Source organism: Misgurnus anguillicaudatus, chromosome 12 (genome assembly GCF_027580225.2).
Source record: "Misgurnus anguillicaudatus chromosome 12, ASM2758022v2, whole genome shotgun sequence".
Taxonomy (NCBI): domain Eukaryota; kingdom Metazoa; phylum Chordata; class Actinopteri; order Cypriniformes; family Cobitidae; genus Misgurnus; species Misgurnus anguillicaudatus.
The window spans coordinates 24,692,740-24,705,551 of NC_073348.2; the positions used below are offsets into that span (position 1 = coordinate 24,692,740).

The window sequence follows — 12,812 nt, forward strand, 5'->3', positions numbered from 1 at the left end:
GCGAATTGGCTGTAATGAATGAGATAGTGTCATATGTCGCCTCTGAGCAGGTCCGACCAGGCCACTTTTACACCCAGACAACATGAACTCAACAATGTAATATCCAAATTGAAGTTTTTTGCACGCAACATGATCCAAGTTAATTTTGAATGACAGTTGCGCACACAATAGCACCACCCACAAAATGATAGAGTGCATGCCCGGCCATGTCTTCAACATATTTATGTTAACTATTACTGTACGTTTTACGTCCATATTAAAATACTTTATTGTTATATATTTCTTGAAGTTTGTACCATACTGTCTCAGATCTATTGTCTCCTGAATCTCAAAGCTAAGAGAGTCTCTCAGTGTTGCACGGGAACAAGGTATGTGCATGTGTTGCAAAAGGTGACCTAAATCTCAGAGCGTGATAGAATTAGCTGGTAAACAGAAATTTTCTCTAATTATGTGTGATTATCTCTGAGTCTAAAAGTAGGAATTTGATGATGCATCATCTTTTTGAAAGAAAAGAAAACAGCTTATATTAATGTCTGTCATAACCTACAATTAAGCAGTCAGATAAGAAAGAACAGAGTTTATAAAATCCCTTCCTTTCGTTTCATGTTCCGCTCTTTATTTAATCGTTCCATTATTTCTCTGTCATGCCGTACTAAGCAGAGATTAAATCAACAGTTTCTCTAAATTAAATTTACATTTGGAAAAGGGGAAAAGAAGCAAAAAGCCAATTGTTTGGACTTTACAGAATTTAATGTGTGCTGTATAATTTGATGACAGGCACTAAACTAAACTAAAGCATATTTTACCAAGCTGATGAGTTTCAATCTTCTTGCTTTACCTTGCACCTGCAGCCTATACACTCGCTTGCATGGTTTTAACCCATGGTGGGGTCAAATATGGAAATTTTTTGTATTAATTTTCCCAGCATTTGGGTTTGTCCATAGTTTACCAAACTATCGGACCAAATTTTTTAGTGTACTGGATTCATTGACCGTTTTAAAGATGTTTAAATTGTTTATGCTTCTAAATATTTCTTTTTTCTATCAGATTCTCTCTCTCTCTCTTTCTATCTCTAGCTCTATCTGCCTCCTGTCACCCTTCTTTAATAAAATTCACCCTCATTTTTTTCTTCTTCTATATACTTGCAAATATCCATATATATTACACAAATACAAATGTAGTCACATCAGGAAATATCTAGACACCTAAGCCGGGTTTAAAAATGTATGAATTTCATTTCTTCCTATATACCTAATAAAATACCAAACAAGTGGCATCTGCTTTTCTCAGAAATGACCTTTTCCCAGAACTAAACACATTCTGAAACATTATCACAGCTGTCTGAAGGTTATCTTTAGTGAATTTTTAAGGTTATTCTCCTAGCAGACACTAATGAGTTGATCATATATTAACAATGGACTTTTGGATACTGTCAAAAAAAATCAAAACATTTTCCCAAACTGTAAATGTCCTACCATGTAGGTACAGATATTTGGTACCAAAATGTACCTTTGAGGTACTAATATTTACCAAACACTTTATTTGCTGTAGTTGCAGCTGTTTGCCAGTAATTACTGTATGAGTAGTTACACGAGTAAGTATGGTGGCACAAAATAAAACATGGCAATTTTTTAAGCGGAACTATATTGTATGGTTGGGTCGAAGCACTGCAAACTAAGTGCTCTTCCGCCTAGTGCTGGGCAAAGATTAATCGCGATTAATCACATACAAAATAAAAGTGAATTTTTGCATAATATATGTGTGTGTACTTGTGTAATTATGATGTATATTTAACCACACACACATACATATTTTCATTTCAGAAATTTTTTATTTATATATAATTTTTTATTTATATATCATATAGAATATATAAAAATAGAAATAAATAAATAAATATTATTTATATATACATGGAAATATATACATGGAAGTGTTTGGTGGTTTCTAAATTCATCCCTGTTTGGATCCTAAGAAATGAATGGGGCTAGGCTAAATGCTAACACATTCACGACGCGCTGTACAAAGATTAAGTGCACGCACACATATAAAGATAGGTATGTATTAATTAATCTAAGTTGAGGTAAGAACATAGTAAAACGGTGGTGTTTTCCTTTAAGACTGGTTTTGTGGTCCAGGGTCACATATCTGTTGCTTTATCAGTTAAAATCCAACAAGCTGTTTAAAACATTTTTTGTTGCTTAACACACTGAAGACATTCATGCATTTTAGGTGTGGCATAAGTGTCCAAATATTGGCCACTGTACACTTAGACAGATTAGCACAACCGTTCCTGCCTTTCAAACAGGGTGGGGCTAACAGGTGGCTTGCCTGCCAAACCTATGGGAACAGGACAGGCAGCAAATCTCTCCCGGAGATGACAGCTCAAGAAGATCTCCAATGACAAGCCCCTTTTATCATGAACTTAATCACACTGTCAAGTCAGAATGTAAATTTAGAATCTGGCTATATCATGAAATCCTCATATTATATATTCACTTGAAGTCGCCACAAAAAATGTTCAAAAATTAGTCATAAAATGATCATATGTTTAGCTCCTGAAACGTGCATGCTAATCTGACACGGCCGACTGCGGCTAGACAGCGACAGGATTCAGCAGCTGTTGAGGGGGGAAAGCTTCTGTCTCCACACAATCCAATATGAAGGCTCTAAATCACTATTGCCTCCAAAATTTAAGAATTCAGTCCCGAGGTGAAAATCAATAGCCACGCCATCTCCGTGTATATATATATATATCTCCCATCATATCTCTATCCATCTGAATTCATCCGTCTATATCTTGTGTTTGTTCGCTATCTCTATCTGTGAGACCCTCGAAGATGACCAACATCTCCTGTCTCTGCTCGTCCCTCTCATCGTCGTCTTTTCATCGAGAGGGTTTAGATTTGCTGAGCTTTCAATAATAAGGATTTGTTCGACTTCTTGAAGGCAGGATTTCAAAGGCAGTGGCCACACACACACTCACAGGGATCTATCAGACATCCCTCATGTGAAACAGGTCTTCTCTCAAATCTTAAAGCCTGTATTTAAGAAGGATTAAAGCAGTCAGTCAGATCCAAATAGCTTCTCTCTGTGTGGAATGCAGACAAATGAGCACCTCAAATAGTCGGAGAAAGAACTCGGCTTACAACCGTAGGGACGTCTAGCGCATAAACTGCTGAGCAAGATGCCAACCGGAGACAGTCAAAGGCCGATGCGCTTATGGAGGAGCAGAACAAGTGGCTGAGGGACTGCACCATGCTGTGGTTATTTCGGCTCTAATGAGGAGTGATGGTTGACATATCGAACTTGCCTTTCCTCGAGTGGGCTCTTTAAAAACACAGCTCTCAAGGTTGGAGTGTAGTGTGGCAGGTTGCGGTCGGCCTGTGTATCTGCTGTATTTCATATACAGGACATCTCAGGCTGCAGGCTTTCACCATTAATATTTAAAACTTTAAAATATTGAAACATTACAATAGATGTTCGTACTGTATATGAAGCACAGAGGCCTCCCTATAAGTGAACTGCTGCTTAGGGCCCCACCGCCACTAGGGGGTCCCAAACTATGCTCCGACTATAGATGGTTACATCGGACGCACGTGCGGTGATGCGATACGTATCTGATCCGAACTTTATTTCCGGTTTCAGTTTTTTTAATGGTGTGACTAGTTGCTAAACTGAACTCTTGAACAACTTGAACAAATACCTCGTTGAAAATTACAAATGTTTTGGTTTTCTAGGTAATCTACTTGTTGTTTATTTTGCTTGTTATATAAATAAACTACGTTTAAAGTACTTTGTTGTTATTTATTCTTAACAGGGTTTACCGAAGTTACGTGTTGACCACGAAAGCCGCTTGTTTATGTTGTTACTGCTAAAACCGTCTATAAACCTTGACTGACTTGTAACATTAATTTCTGACTGACCTGGGCAACCCTACGAATGTCGATAATGAAATGTTCGGTGTTGCTGATAAAGCGACAAGCATTTGGGGAATTTGCCTGTGTCCCCGCTCGGCCTGCTACCACCACCTTCCCATTTTCCAGCCAGATAAACAAGCATAGATCGGAAATTAACTTCGGGACAGGGCGTAATCACAGCAACGCGTGTACAGCAAAAGAAGCCATCTTGAAACCGTTTATAGATGATTTTATTGAATGTACGGGCATTGCCGGGACTCTGTTCTTATTGTTGGGCTACAGAACAGTTTTGTAGCTAAACCACCTATAAATTTGAGTATGTACTGTAGCAAAAAAGTCGGCAGTACTGGGACATGGACTGTAATATAACACATAAAGGAAGTGAATGTTGTTGTCTAGGCACACATTGTGATAATTAAAATTACAACTGGCATTTTATCTTTCCTTCATTCATTGTTTCTTTTGTAATGTTTACTATATAATTCTATTGAATTAATTAGGGATCACTTTTTTATCAATTTCCTCAATAAAAGGTCATCCAGGAATGGATTCTCATTTCAACATATGTGATTTGGGACGTTTTGCATTTTAAAGTTTAATCAACTTGAATTTACAATTCATTTTAACTTTCTTGATTAATGAGGAGTTGCTATAAATAATACAAATTTAAATTAGCTTAAATTGTTTTAAATACATTTTTATATTTTATAGAAAAAAATAGTCAAGAATTCACTCAGAATTTTTTTTGTATTTTTTGTAGTGTTGTATTTCTAAATTCAAATACTACTTACACTGTAAAAAATACTTTGTAAAAAATACTTTGCTGCCTTAATTTTTTTGTTGAATCAACCCAGATTTACAACGAGCCCCTAAGGTGACATTGGAGCAAAAAAAGGCTAAAGTTTAGTTTCATGTGCTCACGCGAAACCTTCATGTGCAACATTTTTTTAAAAGTTTAGTTTCACGCGCACGCGATAGTTTCACGTGCGCAGCCGATAGTTTCAAGAGCGCACCCGATAGTTTCACGTGCGCACGCGATAGTTTCACGTGAGCACGCAATTGTTGTTGTGATTGTTTTTGTAGCTAAACCACCTATAAATTTGAGTATGTACTGTAGCAAAAAAGTAGGCAGTACTTGGACATGGACTGTACTATAACAAATAAAGGAAGTGGATGTTGTTGTCTAGGCACACATTGTGATAATTAAAATTACAACTGGCATTTGGCATTAATTGTTTTAAATAAATGTTTATATTTTATAGCAAAAATGTAGTCAAGAATTCACTCAGAATTTTTTGAATTTTTGTAGTGTTGTATTTCTAAATTCAAATACTACTTACACTGTAAAACATACTTTGCTGCCTTAAATTTTTTTTGTTGAATCAACCTAGATTTACACCGAGCCCCTAAGGTGACATTGGAGTAAAAAAAATCTAAAGTTTAGTTTCATGTGCTCACATGAAACTTTTATGTGCTCACGCGAAACCTTCATGTGCAAATTTTAGTTTCACGCGCACGCGATAGTTTCACGTGCGCACGTGATAGTTTCACGTGCACACTCGAAACTAAACGTTATTTAATTTTTGCTCCATGTCACCTTAGGGGCTCAGTACATTTACAAGTCATTTCAACTTACTATTATTTATCTTGACTAGAGATGAGTTGTTATAACTACAGGTAAGTTGTTATATTTTATAAGTTTTGACAACTCATCTCTGTTGACATGACTTGTAAATCTGAGTTGTTTTAACAAAAAATTTAAGCCAGCAAAGTTTTTTTTACAGTGTAGGACGATGTATGCTAACTGGGATGTAGGGATTGAATTTTATTTTTATATTCAAATTGAAACGATATTGAGTCACTTTGACAGTATTTTATTATTAAAGGGGCCGTGAATTGGTCGATTTTATTGCTTTATGACGTTGATTGATGTCTACTTATGCATTTCGCGTTGTTTTTACATTCAAAAACATCAAAAGCAATAAGTAATACGCTATTTTGTAACATGGATTAGTGGCTGTCTTGAGAAATGGTTTGTTTGAAGGGGCGGGCCGCATTGAAGACCTGAACGTAAACACCCACTGCTATGATTGGACAGCTTCATTCCCCGTCATTACATGTAGGGAAATGTTTTAAAAACATTAATGTGATAAAAATAGCAGCCGAACACAAATATGTTTGAGACACAAAAGATTCTGGGTGCTAAAGATGATACACATAAATGACAATACGTATATTAAAGTAGAAACAAAACTCGACGTGACTAAATTACCGTATAAAACACAGTCAGCGTGCATCCGAAGCTAAACTGCGTCTAATAAATCCATATCAATAACTTTGTATATTTCTATTGTGCTTGTGAGGTTGCTTTTACGTTCACGTAATGTTAAATACCACAGTTATATGATAAAAAATAAGCTTTGTTGAGTGTTTGACCTTTCAAACGCAACTTGCCTAAATTACCGTATACAACACAGTAAACGGTCATCAGAATCTAAACTGCGGTTGATAAATCATTCCTTATAAATAACTTTGTATATTTCTACCTTTAAATTACAGTCGTTTTGTTTAGTGTTGTACCTTTATTAATCGTTTAATGTTTTTAGTAAATTAAAACAGTCAACAAACGTATTTAGACACGGATGTTACAACAGGACATCAAGCAATCTTTTTTAACAAAGCAATAGTGAAACGCAGTAACTTAAATAAAGTAAAATGTCTTACTGTGAATTATAAAACGGCTCGTTCTGGTTCTTCATTCTGATTGGTTGAAACGCGTTCTAAGCCGTGATAAAATACCCCGGTAAACCCACGGTTCAGACCGCATCACAAGTATCACTGTGCCACTGTTGCTTCATACTGATTTATGAAAATAAACACCAGTCTTTAATCATTTTTTTATTTTTCTACCTTTGCACAATTATGGCGATATCCAGATAAATGTCAATAAATAAAACATTTCGTCAATAAAGAGAAAACATTCTCTGAAGTTTTTTTTGTCTTATTGATATTTCCGCTATTATACACAAGATGGCAATCTTATCCAACTTAAACACTGAGGCATTCACTCGACACAACAGCGTGTGTTTTGATCAGGCTCTGAATCTGATCTCTTACAAAGTTCTTCACAAAAATGGAATTATCTCCGCATTTAGCTGAAAATTTGAGAGGTGATAACTGATAAGACAACAAATGAAGGTAGGATGAAAGTTTTTTGATGTTGTTGGAAAGCGGTTGGACTGTTCTTTCATTTGATATCTTATGTTTATTTAAAGAAGATAATTTTTCTGTAAGGCATTCAACTAAAACTGGGTGGCAAAAAAGTTAAGCATGCTTCCAAAAATATTTGATCAACATCACTTCAACAGTTGCACGATATAAATGTTAATGTATAAATTAGATGAATGTTGATTTATAAAATAAACACCACAGTCTTTAATCAGATATTTTCATTGTGCCTTTGCTGCATCTGTGTTGTTTGTGAACTGCGCTCTGTTGCAGCCACACTTGATTCTGAGGAACTACTTTGTTTGGCGGAAGAGTAATATTTATACTAATATAATTACAACTTATTTGTGTTTTATTTTATAAAATCCCGCTAACGTTATGAATATGAAGTAACCGTTTTATAAACGCAATAAACCCCTCGAAGCGTTGGGTTACCAGTGCATTTTATAACAGCTAAGGGGGTTTAGGCACTCCGCTTCGCGTCGTGCCTAACAACGCCCCTTAGCTGTTATAAAATGCACTGGTAACCCACTGCTTCTTGGGGTTTATTGCTTTATTATACTGCTGTGTCATTGTTGTCAGATCCAATATAAGTGGTGCTTCTGAGTCTCTCTGCAAATCCAGCATCGACTTCTTTACAAATGAATCCATGTCCACAACGTTAACAAACGCTCCCCACACGAGCTGGAACTTCTTCAAAAGCAAACTTTATCCAAGCATATTGCTAATGTTAAGTTCCAAGCCTCCGAATTGAAGTATTTAGCTTCTGTGTTGTTCCCATGGTTGTTCCCACGCGGTTCTTTCAGAACCGAAAATGCGTTTCCATGGTATCATAACAGATCACCGCGTCAAAATAAAAGTCTCTCAGAAAAAAATGTATTTAAAAAGTCATTTTGGTTAAATTTGTCAATTTTTAAAGACATGTTTACTTACTGAGACACACGTGTCACGCGAAGCTGTGGGCGGGGCTACAAAAGTAGACTTGTCCTTTTGGTTATGGGGAGGTGTTTCAATTCTACTTTGACGTCATAGATTTCCGAATTTTTCACTGGAGTGTTTAGCTGGCTTGGTGCCAAAGACGGTTATATTTCAGTAGCACGGATGTTTTCAGTTCTGAAACTTGCAGGATGTTCATTTAAGTATGATGACCTCTTATATAACAAATTATCAAGTTAAAATTGAGTTTTTGATTCACCGCTCCTTTAAAATGATTATCAGTACAAGATGCAAAGCAGATTGTACATTTACATTTTATCAGTTATAGTTAATACATAGTTATGATGAAGTATAAAAGCCAACCCTTTACCCGCCTGCATTTTTGTATTATTACAGTAAATGTCTAGCAACCACAGCTGACAATTTAACCAAAAAACGCCTGAACAGCTAGAAACAGGTGACACAGTCTTGCTGCATGTTGCCACATATTTCATCCCAAACCCCGGCCCTCACGTGTCAATGAGACGTTTGGCTCACATCAAGCAAGGCTGAAAAACTTTCTGTCAGCATGTTGCGGAGCGAGAAAAGGGAGTTTGACCTCAGCCAGCTGTGTCCAAAAAGCTGATGTGAGCCATATGACCACCGGCAGCAGAAATAGCAGAGCCGAACTGCTTTCATAACAGCATCATAACTACCAAACATATGGCGCGTCTGTCAAACATTTACAAAGAGCTTGTTCTGTGTTTTCATGTTCTATCATGCAAATCTGAATCACATATTTTCAGCCATTTGTTGTGACAGCCCTGCTTGTTTGTTTTTATGGTGGCTAAGTGCGTTTAGTGAAATTTTAATTAGAGTAGTAAATTATGCTATTCATAAAGTATCAAATTATGAAAATATGTATAATTAAAAATGAATCGTATGTTTAAATAATAAGCCGTGCAAATAAAAATCAACAATAAATCTATTGCAATAAATCCAAACAATAACTAATCCCCCATGAGGCTGTTATAAAATACATAATGGCGATAAATAAAAGCATTATGTAACATCCATTGTGATACATCCAGTGGTATATAGGCCTAACAATAATTGTGGGATCTGGTGTCTCCTATAATTGATGGATGACATTACACAAGCTCTTAAGTGAAAAATAATGATTATATGTTTCCTGTTGACTGCGGTAACTGCTGATTTAAGGCTGGGCCATAAAAATGAAGCATCCTAATGCCCTCTCAATAAGCCTTCGAAGAAATCTCAAAGGCTGCTCCAGCTGTATTGTTTTAAATTAGTCTAACGTTTAAGTAAAGTTTACAGCCCTAACCTGAATGTGTTCGGATTGCTATACTTGTATTAATGTAGCATGAAATTCAAAGCAAGGGATTTCAGGACACACTAAACAAAGAGTCGTAGCATCCCCTAGTGATGGATATGCAGTATGTAATGGCAGCGGATAAAAATACAAAAGCTTGGGATTCTTGTGTTACACATACAGTATGTGTTTGCCAAACCATGTAAAAATGCTCAAACAGAGGACCACATTAAGGACTTAAATTGAATATACAGCAAACAACCTTGGATGCACAAGACGAATGATAGTTTCATTCACACTCTACAAAGCAAATAGCCTTACATAAGATTAACTTGCGCTGTCTGTTAATTAAAATTACGAACCTTCAGTGCATTATGTGAATGTTTTAGCATATATCTGATTCACATGGCATCTAAGTGTGTGTGTGCGTGTGTGTGTGTGTGTGTGTGTGTGTGTGTGTGTGTGTGTGTGTGTGTGTGTGTGTGTGTGTGTGTGTGTGTGTGTGTGTGTGTGTGTGTGTGTGTTTGTGTGTGTGTGTGTGTGTGTGTGTGTGTGTGTGTGTGTGTGTGTGTGTGTGTGTGTGATTCATTACTTTATGGCAGTAGTTCTGTTTGAAGTCGTTTGAGTTGCATTTTGTGTATTTGTGTGTTTGCGTGTGATCTCTTGTTTGTTCTGAAGGTCAAGAGCTTGCGTGTCTTTTGAAGAGGCTCCTTCTCATTTCCTGAAGCGATTGTACTTCTCTTCTTCGTGCACTACCATGACAACGGCATCCCGGCATTCAGAGTGAGAAAAGCTCCATGTTTAACCAGCTGCATTTGCACTGCTCTTGTGATTGTGGCACCCCAGACATTTCTATAAAAATGCACAAAGTATGTGACCCTGTTTGTGAAATCCTTTAATTTTTACACTGATTTCAATCTCTGACAATGTTTGTGTACATACATAAACAAACGCTTGCTTGTTTGGCTATTTGAGTGTATGAGTAGGAAGATGGAGATAGGGAGAAAAACATATATACGAAATATAAAGGATTTATATTTTGGCCTTTACACTTTTTAACATTTGTCCACCAATGTCAGGTTGACTTGTTGCTATAGTTACCTAATGTGTGGTCTGCATCCCAGTGTTCCCACTTCTTTTGGCCACCACTGTAGAAGATAAAAAAGAGGCACACAATATAAAAAAATTAAATAATATAATATACTGTTATGCAAAATTAAAAGAAAACAGGCATACACTCTCAAAAAAAAAAGGTCACTTGAGGCGCCTTTTCAAAAAGTATACCTATGTGCATCACACTGGTAGTAACTAGATACATATATGAAATTAGGACCGTTGTAATTATTTAATAATTAAAATAATAAGGTTTTTTTTATGTTTACTCATTTTGTTGCCTACCGTAATGAACAGTAGCATACAGTACAAGGGTTAATTTCTAAATTCTACACAGGTGCTGCCATCTATTGAACAGACGTAATAATTTATCCTAAAAGCATAAATTACTAATACAAATAAATACAAAAGTAAAAGCTAAATGTAAAAAAATAATTTATTATTATGTATGTGGTGTGATTCAGTGTTAACGATAGATAGAGATGCGCGCACCTTAAAGCACGAGCTCGTGCACTTAGCCCACATCATCCTTCACGAGCCCAAGTGACAATCGCGCGCGTGGGATGAATCGCGCTCGCGTCATTCAGTGACTCAACAAGCTCGTGCTTAGTAAAAGTAAAGCAGTTCTCATCAATAACAAGTCATCTTGTCTCTGTTTAGCATTAGTTAAGTCCTGATGGAGAATTGTCTGTGTTTTGCATTAGTTAAGTTCTGATGGAGGATGAAAGCGAAGGTGGTGTTACTAGGTGAAGGAAAGATAGAAGGTTTGTTTTCTTCAAAGAATTTACACTGCGCAGTTATGCGTTTCATCAGACCGGGATAAGATCTAAAAGGTAAGATGGTGATAGGATTTAAACGGAGATTACATTTTATATAATGTAATATCACACTCACGTTGTTGCGTTTTAAATGGGTTGAACACTATATCTAGTAGTATTATCATATAATAATTATGTAACATCACACTCACGGCGTTTAAACGATATTCAACACGCGCGGCACCAGATGGCAGTGTTTGACCACAAAACAGTACCTAAGTGTCGTAAACTTAAATTGTTTAACTTACTGACAGTAAAGTATCGCGAGAGCGGTTCGAGTTTTCAGCTCTTTAATCGCTCTCGAGTTTTCCTCAGGCTGTTCATTAACCACCTTATGCTAATTTACGCGTAAGAGTATACGCTTTTTTTAAGTTATACGTTTTTGTTACAAAAACCAAAAGCGTATGCGGTCTCTAAATGCTATAGGAAGGATCATTGTTGACATTTGTTAAAATGTTTTCTTAGAAGTTCTGTTTTCACTTGTATGGATTTTTCCACATGAAAAATACTGTAGTATGCTGTAGTATTTACTGTAGTATGCTATGGTATAATACTAATTATATATTAGTATACTTATTTAGTAAACTTTTTATAGTATAGTAACTATTTTTTATGTTTAAAACACTAGTATCTAGGAATTGTACTACAGTTAACTTTAGTAAATGAAGAGTTTCGTTGCAAAACGAGATAAATCCATTTTTTAACATTTTTGTCAAAACATGTTTATTATTATGTTATCATGTTATTATTTTGTTTTATGGTGCTACTTAACTGTATTTTTTAAGTTATGAAGGTTTAAATCAAAACAAACCAACTGCAGTTGCATTGAAATGAATTGGAATGCACAACCAAAAAACGAGATTTCTGAACAATTAAAAAAACGGTGGTTATCTCGTTTTGCAACAAAACTCTTCAAATAATAAAGTGTACATCAGTGTTTTTAAAAACAATATTTTTTCATGTGAGTTTATTTTTATATTATTTGTTTATTCACCTTTTTGTCAGAGAGCTGAAATTCCTGAAAATTGTGATGTGCATGCAAACCTTTTAAAGTACAACGTCTCTCTCTCTCTCTCTCTCTCTCTCTCTCTCTCTCTCTCTCTCTCTCTCTCTCTCTCTCTCCAGCTGTGATTTTCCTTTATGCCTGCAGTGGTATGGAAAGTGATGTCACTAATTCTGCTGCATCTGCAGCCAGTAGAAATGTGCCAATGTTACCAGTTTGTCAGGAGATTCTGTCTGATAAAGCTAAACAGCTGGGAGAGCCAATCATCATGGAGAGGAGGTGGGTCTTTAAACTCTCTCTTGACCAATAATCAAATTTTCATCGGGGTGAAAGATGATGATCCTGAGGATCATGTTTCATATGTGTAGCATCTTTATGCAAGGGTGCATGTAAGAAGAAAATGAGGTGTTGTTTTGTATTGACGACATTTTTATAATTATAATATAAACAATTATTCATGCCTTCATTTGATTATTTTTACA

The 12,812-nt window shown here is 36.0% G+C and overlaps 1 protein-coding gene and 1 long non-coding RNA gene across 7 annotated transcripts in view; one reads left to right on the forward strand and one right to left on the reverse strand.

Annotated features, from left to right (window-relative positions):
• Positions 1 to 12,812, reverse strand: part of LOC129447052 (uncharacterized) — a 64,583-nt gene that overhangs the window by 5,028 nt on the left and 46,743 nt on the right. For 2 of the 3 annotated variants that reach the window (XR_008645361.2, XR_008645360.2), the window contains exons 3-4: positions 10,498 to 10,544; positions 9,984 to 10,248 (exon numbers count right to left, since the gene is read on the reverse strand). This is a non-coding gene — a long non-coding RNA (uncharacterized lncRNA). Of the gene's footprint in view, positions 1 to 9,983; positions 10,249 to 10,497; positions 10,545 to 12,812 lie in introns of those variants that run through there. The other variant, XR_008645362.2, reaches the window with a different exon arrangement.
• Positions 11,083 to 12,812, forward strand: part of kdm6bb (lysine (K)-specific demethylase 6B, b) — a 36,771-nt gene continuing 35,041 nt past the window's right edge. For 2 of the 4 annotated variants that reach the window (XR_012372578.1, XR_012372577.1), the window contains exons 1-2: positions 11,083 to 11,342; positions 12,453 to 12,609. The gene's annotated coding sequence lies outside the window, so the exon portion shown is untranslated. The remainder of the gene's footprint in view (positions 11,343 to 12,452; positions 12,610 to 12,812) is intronic. The other 2 variants (XR_012372579.1, XM_073874210.1) reach the window with 2 other exon arrangements.